This window comes from Ursus maritimus, unplaced genomic scaffold (genome assembly GCF_017311325.1).
Source record: "Ursus maritimus isolate PB19 unplaced genomic scaffold, ASM1731132v1 scaffold_21, whole genome shotgun sequence".
NCBI classification, from domain to species: domain Eukaryota; kingdom Metazoa; phylum Chordata; class Mammalia; order Carnivora; family Ursidae; genus Ursus; species Ursus maritimus.
In genome coordinates, this window is record NW_024424564.1 from 41092031 (window position 1) to 41107741 (window position 15711).

General features: G+C 43.2%; 1 protein-coding gene and 1 long non-coding RNA gene across 6 annotated transcripts in view; one reads left to right on the forward strand and one right to left on the reverse strand.

Annotated features, from left to right (window-relative positions):
• Positions 1–8466: 8466 nt before the first annotated feature.
• LOC103676468 lies at positions 8467–11490 on the reverse strand. 2 transcript variants are annotated; one of them, XR_572138.2, is made up of 3 exons: positions 11417–11490; positions 11064–11135; positions 8467–9796 (listed from the first exon to the last, which is right to left on the reverse strand). It is a non-coding gene; the product is annotated as an uncharacterized LOC103676468 (long non-coding RNA). The 2 variants fall into 2 exon arrangements; XR_005836743.1 differs by lacking the exon at positions 8467–9796 and having other exon boundaries at positions 10873–11135.
• Positions 11491–11595: 105 nt separating this feature from the next.
• Positions 11596–15711, forward strand: part of TCP11L2 (t-complex 11 like 2) — a 37415-nt gene continuing 33299 nt past the window's right edge. The window contains exon 1 of one of the 4 annotated variants that reach the window (XM_008705661.2): positions 11596–11730. The gene's annotated coding sequence lies outside the window, so the exon portion shown is untranslated. Of the gene's footprint in view, positions 11840–11861; positions 13166–15711 lie in introns of those variants that run through there. The other 3 variants (XM_008705659.2, XM_008705662.2, XM_008705660.2) reach the window with 3 other exon arrangements.

The following is a 15711-nucleotide window of genomic DNA, read 5'->3' on the forward strand; positions in this document are numbered from 1 at the left end:
ACTGATAAAGAAAGCCTCATGAGGCCCCAAGCATGAGCAAGCAAGAGTGTGTACAAGGTCAGGGAGCGGGGTTGGCTTTCACCTCATCATGGAGCCCAGCACAAGGCTTGGAAGCTTTGGAAGCATACAGAGGCTGTCTGTTTGGCATGGACCTTGGCTGTCTATGGCTTACAGGCAGAAGTGTCCACCCATCTCTGTGACCAATGGCTGTGACATTCAGGAATCTGAGTCGGAGGGGACAAGCAGAGCTAATGCCATGCAGTGTTTATAAGCTCAGAGACACATGTGGCTTCTCAGGAATAACTGGGGGATGATTGAAAGGAATTTCATTTCCAGCAACATAGTTGGTAGACACCCATGGTGTCATAATTTAAACCCAAGAAGGAAGTGTGACATCATTTTCTACTCCCAAGCTTGTGAGGGCTGGGATTCTAGGGTTGTACCTCAAAAAAAAAAAAAAAAAAAGTGCAGAGTTGGAAATCAGAGTTAGGTATAAAAATGAACCAGGTAAATCAATCTTCAGAGTTACAGAAAGGGTCAAGAAGTCTTTAGTAAATGTAGCCCAAAATTCTGCTACTGCTTCCTCATTTTTCCCTCCTTAAATTAGTTTTTTCCTTCAAACGTCAGCATGCTGGAGAAGTTGTTTCAAGAATTATATTCACTTTTTTCAGTTGTATTTAATTGCTGGCGTTGTATCTTTTTTTTTTTTTCCAGTATAACAATTTGGCGTTTTGAAGACATTATTGCTTAAACGGTGTTTTGTGAGTCACCTGGGGAACTTTGAGTTCCCTGTGTGCAACTAGGTATTCTTGCGAAGTATCCACTGAAAAATTTTGGAACATAATTTGTTTGTAAATCAAAGCTGTTCAACAGTGAGTTGTTTGTTTGTTTGATCCCTGATGTTTACTATGAGCAGAATGATCTTGGTTAATCCATTTGCTGTGGCCCAGGAAGTTCTGTCTTTGGAGAAGAGAAAGTCAGGGAAGGGAAGAGTTTGAAAGGATGGGCAGAAGGGTGACCCTGTTGGTCGGTTTGGAACAACAGCATCGATCTTCTCCAGGAAAGTGGTTGTTAGTTGGACAGTAGCCACGATAAAGACCATTAATTCTGACCAATGGTATCTGGTGAATTAAGAGCGTTTCATGCTCTTTCAGCATTTGAAGATACCTCTTCCAACTGCTCCAACCTGCCTCAAACTATATATTACCTGGTTAATAGAAAAGTAGCATATTAGCAAAATATGCAGAGTGGTGTGTGTGTGTGTGTGTGTGTGTGTGTGTGCACATTGTGTACTGTGTGTTTGTGTGTTGTGTGTGTGTGTGTGTGTGTTGAGGAACGCAGGGTTGTTCATTACACTAACCCTCCTTGAAAGCGTGCTTGGAGAGCTGGCAGTGGGAGGGTGCAGTGAGGGAGTGGTTATAAACCTAAGTCAAACCTGGTCCCTACTTTCAAAACAGTAAAAATGCAGAGGGGAAAAGAACATGAATAGAAACAAACTCAAAAGGGATGCTCTAAGTAACACGTGAGGTCACGTTCATGCCTGAGATTTTATTATTCTGCTCCATTTATCCATCAATAACCATGTATTTGGGTCACCTACGAGAAATTTAAACAGAGGCCCATGGGCAGAACAGAGGTGTAATGACTTCCAAATGTGGGGCTGTAACGGTTATAACGCAGATGACGTCTAAGCTGAATCTTAAATTGTATGTAGAAATTTGGGAAGTAAATTTGTGGTCTCAGGGGCACTGCAAGAAGAAGGTGGTGTGTAGAAGCATGGCCGCAAATTCAGGGATTGATTGGGGTTTAGTGTTCCCAAAGCATAAGAGGGGTTTGTGGTAGTTTTAAAATATGTCTACAAATTCTTTGAAACCCCCCCCACAAAGGGTGGGTCTATGCATGTCATATATTATATACTATGTGTGCTATATGTTATATGTTATTATATTTAATGTAAAAATGAAGGCATATAATGCAGCTATATTATATGTATTCTATATATTTTATTATATATTATATAATAAACTAATATATATTTATTTTATATACTATCTATAATAAATGAAGGTATATAATTACACTATATATAATATTCTATTTTAATGATAAATGATTAATAATATATGATAAATGATATATTTACAATTGACATAAATAACACATATATGTCATTTATAAATATATCATTTATTTTATATATTACATATAATAAATAAGATATATTTCAGATAACATATATATATAAATGAAGGTAAAGCCAACTGTCCCAAATCTAAATAACAGCTTACATCTCATTCTCATAAAGTCCAAGTGAGTATTTCTGACCAGAAGGCAGCCAGGGACACAGGTTCCTTCCCTCTTGTGATTCTCTCTTCCAAGGCTACCATGTTGCCTGCACACAGTCCATGGATGGGGAGAGTGGTGTTTAAGGGCCAATCTGGAAAGTGGCACTCATCACTCCCGTCTATTCTGTTGGCCAGAACTCAGTCACATGTAAATATCTAACCACAAGGGAGACAGTGCACCAGGGGGAAAAGAAAACAAAATTGATATGCATGGCTCATCAGTCTCTGACACGTATTTTTTTTTTTCAGTAGGCTCCACGTCCGGCATAGAGCCCAACGCAGGGTTTGATCCCACAACACTGAGATCAAGACCTGAGCTGAGATCAAGAGTTGGGTGCTTAACTGACTGAGTCACCCAGGTGCCCCTTGACACATATTCATATTACCTACATTTCATTTTTGTGGGATTTCTGAGGAGTTCGGCATTATTATTTCCATTTTATAGATAGGATAGTTCGGACTCTAAAAGACTATGCAGCCTGCCTAAAATCATATAACTGATGGGTGATAAGACTACAGTTCAGATCTAGACTCATTTTAATAACCCCACCCTCTTTTATGCTAATTACTTTTATGCCAATTTCTCCCACCCTTGCTCCTATCTCCTAAAGGAAATATTTAGATTGTTACGTGTCTTTATAAATAGTTATAATCGTTTGAAACACTGCTTGATCAAACATGGGTTTTCACAAAGTTCTGGGTAGTCCTAACCCATCCTTAATCTTTCTTGGTTTGCCTAGGATTTGTTTCAGCTTATCCTAGCTCCAGAAAACCTATCTAGATTTTCCTCAAGAACCTCTACATTCAGCTCTCATGTATCTTCTGTTCTTCTTTAACAGGACAATCAGATCTTTTTCCAATTTAAGCAGACATAATGGAATACACTTCCTTCTTCAATTTCACAATTAGCATTCTGATCGCTCTGATTAACTTGAATATTTCCTGGTTTTCAGGCAAAGCAGAAAGAAGAAAACAACAGTTACATTTAAAGTTTATCAGAGTTAATTTTCCTCCTAATCACTGATCTCTCGTCAACTAGCTTTCTGCCCTCCCAACCAATATTTAGCAGTTTTGCCTCTAAGGTCATGTTATTGATCGGTCTGCATGCCCTGAGTGCATGCTATGTGACAGGCACTGTGTAAAAGAATATAGTTTTTTTTTTTTTTAAGAGCAGTTTTATTTTATTTTTTAAAACTTTTTAAAAAAAGATTTTATTTATTTATTTGTCAGAGAGTGAGCGAGAGAGAGCACAAGCAGGGGAAGGGTCAAGCAGAGGGAGAAGCAGGCTCCCGGCAGAGCAAGGAACTTGATGCAGGACTCGATTCAAGGATCCTGGGATCATGACACGAGCTGAAGGCAGACACTAACCAACTGAGCCACCCAGGCGTCCCAAGAATATAGGCTGATGTACAGATAGATTATTGTCTGACAGAGGGTTTGGGGCAAACATCAGCCTCACTTACTGCGGGCTTCAGTGCACAGAAGTACCTCCTGTTCTCTTGGCATCTGCAGAAAGTTGTGCTTGGATGAGGGCACAGCCGAATGGGCTTCAGAGCTTTGCTGCAGAACACGAGCCCCCACCCCTGGTTTTTATGGCGCCTGCATGGCAATGAGCATGCGCAGAAGAAACATGGTGGGCTCGGCCGTGGCCGCCAAGCAGTCTGCGAGTCGGCGGTGGCTGTTGAGAGGAACGCCAAAAAAACACTAGCCGTCCAGCTAGACCTCAGGCGCTCGTGAATTGGGGCACGACCTCTCCTGCTGGTGGAAAAGAATTCCTCAAATCTCAGTCAGTCCAGTCAGGCAACGTGGGATGAGCATCCTAGTTCCGCACCTGGACATTGACCGCTCGTCTCCGTCGTCGTGAAGATGGATTGGATACGGTCCTTAAACACAGGGAACGCCGGGTCTAAAATGAGGGACTTTCATGGAATCAAATCGTTACGGGGCATGTGTGACAGATACATGCTTTAAAAGCTTGCCTGAAGTCTGTTTTTCTATCCAGTGGTGCTTAGCGGAATCCTGGGGTGCAAATATTGCTCAAGGCCCTTGTTTTCTTCATGGAGGCAGCATGAATGCGCAAAGGGCCTGTGAATCATACAAATGAATAGAGTAGGCCACACATAAGAGACCCAGGGTCGGTGGCATGCAAATTCTGGCAAAGTTGATCTGTGGGCTGAAACCCACTCATGGCAATGCCCTCTACACCAAGCTTATTTTTTCAGTCTGGGCCCCTGAGGAAATCCCTCAGCACTGTCTGCCTAGATCTAGAAAATGCAGTGAACTTCTCAGCTCATATAGCAGGAATGATGAACCTCCCAGTTTGCAGGTGGCACCAAAGTGAGCCATTTCCTGCCATTTTTGAAAACTGCAAAAACACCACCGAATAGTTTAAACCCAACCAGATTTTTGGCTAAGCCGTGCCAAGTTCTTCCACATCAGTTAGGCTAACTTCTATCATAGTTTTCTACAACAAATTTAACCCAAATACTGTATCTATGAACTTGCATCTAATCGATTGAGTTAAATTTTTATCCCGGTCTCTCCTTTGATGCCACTGTCTCTGGGAAGCACTACCTGGTCCTTGGGTCTGCATTACACGCTCCTCCACGGAAGCTTGGATTGACCTCTGTTTGTGAAGGGATTATTGTCAAAAAGTGAAAAACATGCGTTTTTGAAATCGCACAAACCCAGGTTTTAAAAAATATTCATTTTATTAATTAAAGGGGTAGCCAGTAAAACGATAAAGCCAATTTCAGGAGCATTGGAGCAACAGAGGTTTATATAGCACATCATGAAGGCATTTAAAAAAAAAATCTTAGAATAAGATGACTGGGTTAGTTACAAAATTGGCTAATGTCTTACAGGGTGATAAACGGTAAACCTTTGGGGTTATCTTTTCTATGGAACAGAATTCATTTCATTCATATTGGTAATAGACAAGAATCAACTGTGTGGTTATCAGTTTTCAATAAATGAACATCTACTTTTCCAAAATTGTAAAATATCGGAACCGATAGTAAATAGGAAGTCCGATGAAGGTACCGTTAACCCTGGAATGGGTCTGCCGCTACAAGGCACTACACAGCACTACACTGAAAAGACATCCAGTAATCCCTTTCGCCTACTTCTAAGTTTTTGGACAACGTTTGGATGAATACCCAAGTTTTGGGGAAATTGTTCTTCATATAATAGAGTGTACATTATTATTATTAGCTCATAATAATAATAAAACAATTGCTAAGCTTTACGGAGCACCAGCTTCGTCAGGCACATACATTTTGCCATGTGTGTAATACTAAGAAGCTGCCACTTCTCACCCATTTTATAGATGAAACTGAAGCTTAGCCAAATGAACTTTCCTCAAATCACTCAACTAGTGAACAAGCATTAGAACCCTGATCTGCCTGTTGGATTTTATATCTCTCCTCTTAGCCACTCATAGCATTTGTTATCTAGTAGTAAAACAGCCCATTTATTTGCCTCTCTTCTCACTGGACTGTGAGTTCCACAAGGGCAAAGATTATGGTTTCTTGTTCATTGATATTTTCCTTGTATCTGTTGATATCCAGCACATAATAAGCACTCAATAAGTATTTCTTAACATTAAATTGAACACAGGGCTCCTGGGTGGCTCAGCTAAGCGTCCGACTCTTGATTTCGGCTCAGGTCATGATCTCAGGGTTGTGAGATGGAGCCCTGAGTCAGGCTCTGTGCTCAGCACTGAGTCTGTTTAAGGCTCTCTCTCCCTCTCCCTCTGCCCCTCCCCCACTGCGTGCACACTCTCTCTCTCAAATAAATTTTGAAAAATTAAATTGAACATATAAAAGAGAATCAGATTTCAATTCTAATATATTTTTATTAGCTCTCTCACCCTTCTCTTATAACCACCGTAGCCTTCCTTTAAATAAACAATTCAGTTTGAACATTAATATTCATGTGTACACAATTATGTTGTACTCAGCTTTTTAGGATTTGCTGATTAGGTACATGCAGGTGAACTTGTAACATAAACGATGTCACGGCCTGGAATGCCTCTCAGGGAACTGGGCGGAAATGCCTTATAATTGGTCTTTATTCCAGATTTTCTTGGAGCAGAATTTACTTTTTTTTGGTTTCTCTGACTGCTTCATATATGTATACATGAAAGAAACATAAACAGCTTCATATTTTAGGAGGCTGGCAGCAATCCATTCTCCTTGCTTTCTGGAAGACTCGAGCACCCTTCTGTGGTAATGGAATGGAATGTGCTTACACTTTGAGCACTTCGTTGATATAGCGCTGATAGGCTTGTTGACAGGTTGTTATGGAAATTAGATAATTATGCCACCAATGGGTAAGACATTGCATATGACACCGCGTGCTTGTGTGTGTGTGTGTGTGCACGTGCACATGTGTTTATAGAGTAGTCATGAAATGAGTTCTGGTTTCTATTCTTGACCTGCCAATTCAGTGAGTCATTGAGTATCACTTTGGTCAGTCATAAACCCTCAGTGCCCTGATATCATACCTTCCACTAGAACACACAGGAACTCAGGTAAAAGCTACTGTACAGACATCTGAATGCTCAGGGCTCTCAATTTTTCATCCTCAAAAGGTAGCATAATTATTTAAGGCTCATATCACTTTGGGAAAGAATGCCTGTCCAGTTTATCATCAGAAGAAGAAAACCCGTAGAGGTCACATGTTGGGGTACCACATGTATTTTAAATGAAAGTAAACTCCATGCACCTGTATTGCCTAAGAAATGGACTCGAAGGGAACAACCTAAAAAGTGATCATTTTTACTTCTATGGCAGAAATAATTTTGGAATACCATAGCAAGGGATCTTTTGCAAATCTATTCCTTTCTATAGTTTATATGAAATGTTCCATTTGTTACCATGACTTTTAAAAATATGAATAAAAAGAAGATGAGAAAGCTATTTATTGTGTGGTGTTAATAGCCCACCACCACTAGGTATATTTAAGAGAGCATACAATGGTAAGAGTTGTACCATTCATTATACAGCAGTGTGAATAACATAGTAATATATGAATGAATATATTCTCACTGTAAAAGAAATAAGCCATTGGTATGTATAGAGAGTAAATCAGGAACATCTCCCAATCTGCCTCCGAAACAGTTTGGAGGGCTACTTTTTAGTCCGTTTCTATGCATTTTATAAATACAGAATACACATATGCTCTCTCTCATGCAAGTTCTCCCTTAAGCAGAAATGGTATCACCCCACAGTCATTGTTCTAGAACTCGTGTTTTTGTGTGAAACAGTTTATCTGAGGAGTCACATTTCTTAAAACTTTCCTTTATGTCTTCTGAGTTTTGCCTCTTATTTTAGAAATTCTTCCTGTATCCCACTGGGTATACCAATGGATTTTTAAAGTGAGGGCATAAATGTCCATCCATGGTTGGACGGACAGGGCAGGCATTTAGAAAATGACCATCTGCTGGTCCAGAGGTGGGGTAAACACAGTGACTGTGTTGGCCGGGGCTCTGTGCCAACACCTCTTTGGTTTCTCATAGGTGCTCCTTATTGCTTCACCTCTCCTTGGTCCCTCCCACTTCCTGCCCAGCCTCGTCTTCCCTCCAGGTCATCACTGTCTTTGCTTTCCAGGGGACAACAGTGCTTTCCAGGTAAGTAGAGGGGGCCCATGGAGGGTGAAGGGGGATGGGTAGGTTCTAAAAACATTTTTCCTTTTAGTACGTGAGGAGAGTGGGTCTGGGTCTGTATCCAGATGTGAGGGTACAGGCAACTGAAATGAGAAATAACCTCCAATTTTATGCTAGTTCCGTTCAGAGAAGTCAGGAGGAAAACTGTTTCTTGTGCTTTGGAAATTTGATCAAGCATTAGCATTTTGGTAAACGGTCAAAACCGGTCAACCATCTAAATCTCCTTCAAGACCAAAAGAAAAGGAATGACAAAAGCTGATGAAAAGGTGTGGTCAAATTTTGAACATTTAGTTATCAATTACCTAGTTTATATTAGCCAAATTTTTTTCTACCTTCTACTTTCTATTGCCTTTCCCTCCAACTTTTACTGCTTTTTAGTCCTTCCTAGCACCTTAAGATGGATGGGGGAGAGAAAAAGAGATGTATTCCATGTAATCAATTTTCCACTACAGTAGAGTCATATTTTATGCGAGGGTTTAGTTTCCAAAGGGAGAACATAAGGCCAAAATCACATGCAGTCAAAATTATCTTTGAAAAGTCCTTTGATGGGCCATAAGACCTGGGATATAACCAGTTTTGTTTTGGTTTTGTTTGTTTTTGCCTATGGCATTGAAACAGGTATGTTTCTTCAACCGAGCGCTAGATAAAATTATTGATTTGAACAGGTGAAGGGAAAATAAGTACCTTTAAGCTCTAGACTGATGTTCTGTGTGGTGTGATCAGGACCAGCCACATAATTTGCAAGGTCTAGTGCAAAATGAAAATGTGGACTCTTCATTGAAAAATTATGAAGAATTTCAAGGGCAGAAGCAGACATCAAACTGAGTATAGGGCTCTTCCAAGTGTAGGGCCTTGTGCACCTGCTCAGTTTGCATACCCACGAAGCCAGAAAGTAATGGGTAAGAAGCTCGGAATGTAATAAGAGCTTGGAAACTGAGATCAACTCAGGAAGAGAAGCCTTACAACTCCCCTAGAGAGAACAGGGGGCAAAATCACTGCCCGTATTTAAATTATTCTGTTGTGCTCCCTGCACCCTGTCCCATCTGAGGACATATAGTTGAATTTACACTGTGCTTAATCAGCACAAGATGCAACTCCACCAAATAAGTTAAATGGTTGAGAGGTTGCAAATCCATATTCAAATTATATTTGGGGATCTTCTGGGTTTTTTTCCAAGGACTTATTATAATTTAAAACTCCGATTTATGATGTGTAAAAAGAAAATAAGTATTTCTATTTCTTCACCTCACAATAATTTTGATCGGCCCTTCGTCCTGTATGTGCCAAAGCAATAGAACAAATTTAGACTATTGTGTAATTTATAGGTGGTAAACAAACTGCATTACTATGAACTTTCTAAGTGGTTCAAAAGTAAAGTTAGAAAAAATTAGGTGTGAAAATAAAAAGCTTATTTACTAAAGAGATTGCCTTTTAGACATTTTTCCCAGAAGGTCATGAACATAATCTGAGCAAGGAAGATTTTATTCTATGACTGCCTGAGCCCCCCTAGCAAGAATGTGATACAAGGCTTGTTTTTTAAGGGAATTGCCTAATATTTCATAGTACTATATTTTTTCAAAGTGACTTTTTATATACAAACCTGACTGAGGGCGGTTGGTCAGGTAATTGACCAAAAGGTTTCCAGATAGCAAGTTATTTAATGTCAAAGTAACAGTAGATTGTGTTTCCAGGATATTTTCTCTCCCCAGCGTGGGTCTCTGATGTTACCCCACTTCCTCCACCTTAAGGTTCTCACCCCAGCACATGCTGAAACTTGACTCATCTGCTGTGACAAAAAAAAAAAAAAAAAGCTTCCTTGTGGTTTGAGAGTTACATATTTGAGCTTTGAAATAAGTGCCATACCTAGGGTCAGGCCGCTGGTCACCCAGGTAGACTGGACAACTTTCCTGACTCATGCTCACCTGTTCCAAGTTATGTAATAACACAAAAACAATACTTAACAAGTGCCTATAAAGCTAACAAAAAGAAGCAAAGCCTCAATGTGTCATTGCCACAGTGTCCAAAAGTTGGGGGGATATTTTTGGTTAATCCTTCTATTGTGGAGTTTTTAGGGTGGTGATGGCAGTTGTTGAGTGATGGTTGTTATTTGGCAAGAATCAAAATTGGAGGCTTCTGTTACCCTGACTGCCGATTGCAACAAACAATAGAAACAAGGGCATGCTCACAGGAAAGAACCTATGGGTTGCAACAGCATTTTAGCCTTAATTTCCTGGTTTGTATCAAGTTGTATATTTTAGAAGAGAGGAGAGAGTGGCATAAGGAGATACAAATACAAATTTATAGAGATCAGCAGCCAAGTTTGTTCAGAGAGATTTGCCTAACAGTTTCAATAACACGGATCAGTGTTTACTGTGTACAGCTGTAAGCACTTCAGATGCTTTATCTCATTCCATCCTCACTATAACCCAATGAGATAGTTATCGTTGGTTTTCCATTGACCAAGATCTCACGGGTAGTTAATGTCAGAGCCAGGGTTGAACCCAAAACAAGTCCATGTTGTAACACTGAATTATTCCATCTGGAATAAGTGGCTTTCTATCCTCTTTTAAAATGTTGCCTGTCTGGTTTTTTTCTAGAACCAATTTTGCCTCCACAATTCAGACATGATTTCAGCACGAAATAGAAATACTTCAGGCTATACAAAATTCACTTACATTCCTGCATAAACTTTCTTCCAAATAATGCCAATTTACAGAAGATACAGTGGTTTTTATGTGTGCGGTTGGGGGAATGGCGTTTCTGTACGTCCTTGAAGCAAACCCACAAGAGCTGGGGGCTGCTTATTTACATTAACCAATGTCGAAACTTCTCCGGTAGAGAGGTGCTGCCCAGAACTCTAGAGGAAGTGAGATGTTTTATCTTTTGCGTGCACACGAAGTTTACAGTTTAGGTCTTCAGAGAGCCTGGGAGGGTGTGACTCCCAGGAGCTAATCTTTCAGTCCAGCCATATGCAAATCTGGGCCGGTGTTTATGTGGAGGTGCAGACACAGAGGTGACAAGGTTGGTTGCTGACGCGCGTGGGAACGCACCTGTCCTGTTGTTTGTTGGGCTGTGTCTGTGCGGACGGCGTGATGGTGGGCACCCAATCTGGATCGCCCCGCCTAGATGAGGGGTGTTCGAGTAGTAAAAGTTCCACCCGCTTGTACTATCATCCACGCTCGCGCTCCGCGGAAGCCCAAGCCAGCAGCGCTCTACAATCACAGCCAAGAGGGGACCCACGCGCAGCCTCGCCACGCCCCCAAAGCCCCCGCTCCACCCCGCCCCAGACCCCCGCCCCCGACTCGGTCCCGCCCCCAGCGCCCGACAGCCCCGCCTCCAACGCTGGGCGCTCCCAGCGGCGCGGCTGCCCCAGTTCCGTAAACACTTTTCTCCCCGCCCCTACCAGTCCCCGGACCGCACCACTCGAAGCCTGTGGGGGAGGCCTTTTCCTCTCGCATGCAGAACACCGTCAATACAAGCTCTCCTCGGCCTCCTTCTCCGAACCTGAGGAAATCTATTCTGTAGTAGGTCAAATCTGTCAGAGCTTTGCGATCGGAGCCTGAAGTGACCTGGATTTCCGCCTCTCCCGCGGACCGTCTTCCCCCGCTCGCCTGTTACACTGCTCCTCCGTGGCTGGCTCCTCAGAGTCCCTCCCGGCCCTTTAAATACCGCGTGGGGCGCGGGGGGGAGACCGGGAGGTTGGGGGTTGTTGGACTGGTGAGTTTTCGAGGTGTTTGTGCGGTGCTCGGTGAGGGGACACCCAGAGACCCCTGACCCAGGCTCCCTCAGTCGCCTTTCTCCTCCGCCTGTCTCTGCGCCGGACCCGGTGCGTATCCATCCGGGAGAGGGGGTCGCCGGCTCTGAGGTGACGGGCCCGGGTCAGTGGACCGGGACACCTCGCCCTAGGGCAGCCCGAGGGCCTCCCCCGACTCGCCTCGGAACTCTGTCCTGGGACTCCGGTCCCAGGGGTGTTAAAGCCCGGCTTCTTGCTCCCCCATCCCCTTGTTTGACCTCGAACCGCCGTCCCGCGTGGGAGCGGGGCGCGAGCACCGAGTGGCCGCGGCGGGTGTCAGCGTGGCCGTGGGCTTCTGGCCCCGGCGGCGGCGGCGGGGTCGCGGCCGCTTGGCCGCTGTTTACAGTCTGCTGGATCCGTGCCAGCGACCGCGCTGCGAACGGCTTCCCACTATCCGGGCCCCGGGAGGGGGCCCCCTCTCGCCTGCGACCCCTGCCCAGCGTGGGTGGGAGAGCCGAGCCGCGGTGGGGGCCGGGTGCGGCCCGAAGCGTGTGTTTGGGGTTTGTTGCCGGGGTTTCCCTGGCGCTCTGCTCGGCCTCTGCCGTCCCCTCCCCCAAGGGTTTGTTTTGACAGGAAACGTGCTGCTGGAGGGGAGGGGCGGCGAGAGGGGTAGGTGTGCAGACTCCTGGTGCCTCCCCTCTAGCCGACTGTCCCGGGGAAGAGGGGGGAGATGCCGGTCAGGCCCGGGGCTCGAACCTCTGGCCTCTCGGGAATGACTTGTGCTTCCCCAAACCGCTTCTCTGGATGGCACTACTGGGGGTAACAGCGCTGATTTGAGGTGGCACGTGGACGAACGGCGTTCTGCGTTTTCGTTAGTTTTGGGGAAAAACTCCCATTACACAAGCGATTTCACAATGATGTAAAGTTTCCTTCTAAAATAAATGTATTTAAATGCAAAAATCTAGTCAAGATAGAACTGATTGATAAATTAGGGTATAAATGAGGTTGGAGATGTGGAAACAGGAGTGAACGATGGTACCCAAACCACTGAAGTTTGGGAAATAATTGTCTTAGGTGGTTGTCCTGTTCCTTTAACCTTGAGAAACCAGACAAGTTGTCCTTGTCCCCAGTGGGCCCCTCCGGCCCCAAGATCCCTGTGGTCCCATGGCCTCCAGCCCAGCCAGAGACCCTGCTCTTTGCCACCTGCCTATCAGAATGAGGTTATGGCCGTGGTTCCCACTCTAGGTGGCTCCCTGCCTGCCTTGTCCTCTTGCCTCCAGGGATTTCATACATCACTCTGGCAGCCAGTGGAGGTTGCCTCACTTGACGTGGCCCAGGACTGAAGATACTCAGTCATGTGTGGAAGCAGCTTCAGTGCCATTCTGTGAGGGGTTGAGTCCCCCCGAGGAGGAAGCACAGGTATTAAACAGGCCAGCCAGGGGTGGGAGGAGACGTGTTTCCAAGTGTGAAAAGTGCCTAGAAATCCTTCTCCCTGATGCTGTAATGTTATGTGTTGCATGAACATCTGCTTTCTTAGACAATGACTGGCTTGTTGGCTTTTATCTAGCTCTTTGTTGGCTCTAATTTGATGAAGACCAGTATTCTCTAGCTGAATGGATCAGGAACCTATCTCTCTGCTCTGTGGTTTATGCCTTGCTGCATATGAATAACTTTTTTTGCACTGCTGTTTGGGACTGGTTCTAAAGCAGCATTTTGCAGAAGACGGAGGTTTTCCACACCATCTACAATTTTTCTTTTCTTCAGAGCCCAGGCTCATTCCTCTGACTCCTTGTCCTTTACTACACATATGTGAATGCTTGTCTTTGCATGTGACCTTGATCTGTTCTTCAAGGATGACACCCACTAGATAGCTCTTGAAATTTCTCATTTCCGTGACCCAACCTTAAGTGGTTGGGCTCCATTCCTCGTCCAGAGCACTGCTGGATTTTCTGAATAATTCCCCTCAAAATGTTTTTGATATTAGTTGTAAGCAGTTAAGACTTTTGGTAATATGTGGGTTTTAACTAGGGATTTTGCAGTGATTAAAGAATGGCTCCCTGATAGAGGATTTTCATTTACTCTAGTGGGGTGGTTGAGAATTATTTGGACAATAGACTCTTTCAGTGATGCCCTTCACGGTATAGCACTTTGAACAGCCACCCCGGGGTAAGGTCAGCTTGTTACCACATATGCAAGTATCCACGTGGTGTTGGGTAGATCGATTTGGCAGACTGAGAGTGGAAAGAATGAGCAGCACACCAAATTTTCTCCTGCCATCGAGTGGTAGAAAGCATGGGCTATAAGAGTCCATGGCCTGGATTTCAGTTGTACTTCTGCCACTGCTGCGATCCCCAGGGCAAGTAATTTACCCTCTCTGGGCCTCAGGTTCTTATCTATAAAATGGGGATAATAGCAATACCTCAGATAACAAGGTTACAATAAAAATTCAAGGAGATAAAACACTTAAAGCACTTATGGGAGCTTGGATATAATAAGCACACAGAAACTATTAGCTCTAATTGTTATTATTTACTATCAATGAGCATTGAGAAAGTGGAAAGACACAATGTAAACTTTCTTTAAGCTCTGGAACTCTGAGTCTTTGCTAGTTTGAATTATAGGTTCCTGGGAAATGTGTTGAGGTGGGCACTGGGAATTGGAAAGGGGAGACATAGCCCTTCCTGCAAGCAGCTTAAAATTTATTGGGGAGGCAGATATGTAAACAGCAACTATAGTACTTAAAGTGACTGCATAATGAGAATATGAGCAATGTGAGTGAGGCAGGAGAGAAGGAAACCTCAAATTGTAATATGAATAGGAGTGTGGCTTAATTTGTTCGTCAGCGAGACTCCTCGGGCTCCCCCTCTATCCCAGGAAGTGTTCTGAGCTCTAGATGGCTAATTTAGGTGGAGTGATGATATCAGAGAATGTCACTTTGAAGTTGTAATGTTTAATTTCAAACCTGAATGATAACAAGGACTGCAGCCCATGGAGATCAGGGACAAGAACATGCTAGGGGAGAGATAACAGGTGCAAGTGCTCCAGAGTAGGAAGTTTGGTATATATGAGGTACCTGAAGAAAGCCACTGTGTCTGTAGCAGGACGGGTTAGAGAGAGAGAATGATATGGGATGGTGCAGGCAGAGGCCCAAATGACAGAGGAATATAAACCATTGCCAGGAAACTTCTTAAGAAAAGGGAAACCACCTGGAGATGAACTCTTAAAAGGGATGATTTATAGTGCCTCTTCTGAAGGGCTCTGGCCTCTTTTCTGTTTTATTCTGTAGACACTGTTCAAGAAGGACATTGGGACAAGCCAGACTGTCTAGAAGAGCTTTTGTAAAAGAGCAGTATCTAAGCTATCCCAGCAGTGGGAACAATCAAAATCTAAAAATTGCAGGAGCCCGGACTGTTCTGAATTAGACTTGAACTTTTGGTTTAGTACTTCTCTTTTAATCTTTTGCTTGGAAATAATTTCAGACTTACAGAAAAAGTTGTAAGAACATTACAAAGAACTCCTTTTTGTCTACCTTTTACTCATATTCACCTGTTAACATTTTGCTCCATATGCTTTATTGTTTTCTCTTTTACTCATTAAATTAGTCGGAAAGTTGCATACATCATGGCCCTTTATTCCTAAATATGTAGTCAGAGTACATTTATCAACTTGAGTAAATTTAACATTGTAATACAGACAGTAAATTCAAGTTTGTATCAATGCTGTCAATTGATCCAGTAATAGTGTTTTTCCCCCTCTGATACAGGATTCAGTCAGGGATCATCTGTTGCACTCAGTTGTCAAGTCTCTTTTCATTTGGAACATGTCCTCAGCATTTCTTTGTTTTTGTGACATTGACATGTTTGGGAATCATAATTTCTTTTAGTAAGAATAAAATAATAGTTGACTATCTGTCAAGCACTTACTTAAGTACTTGACATAGACTATTTCAGTTAATCTTCACAACA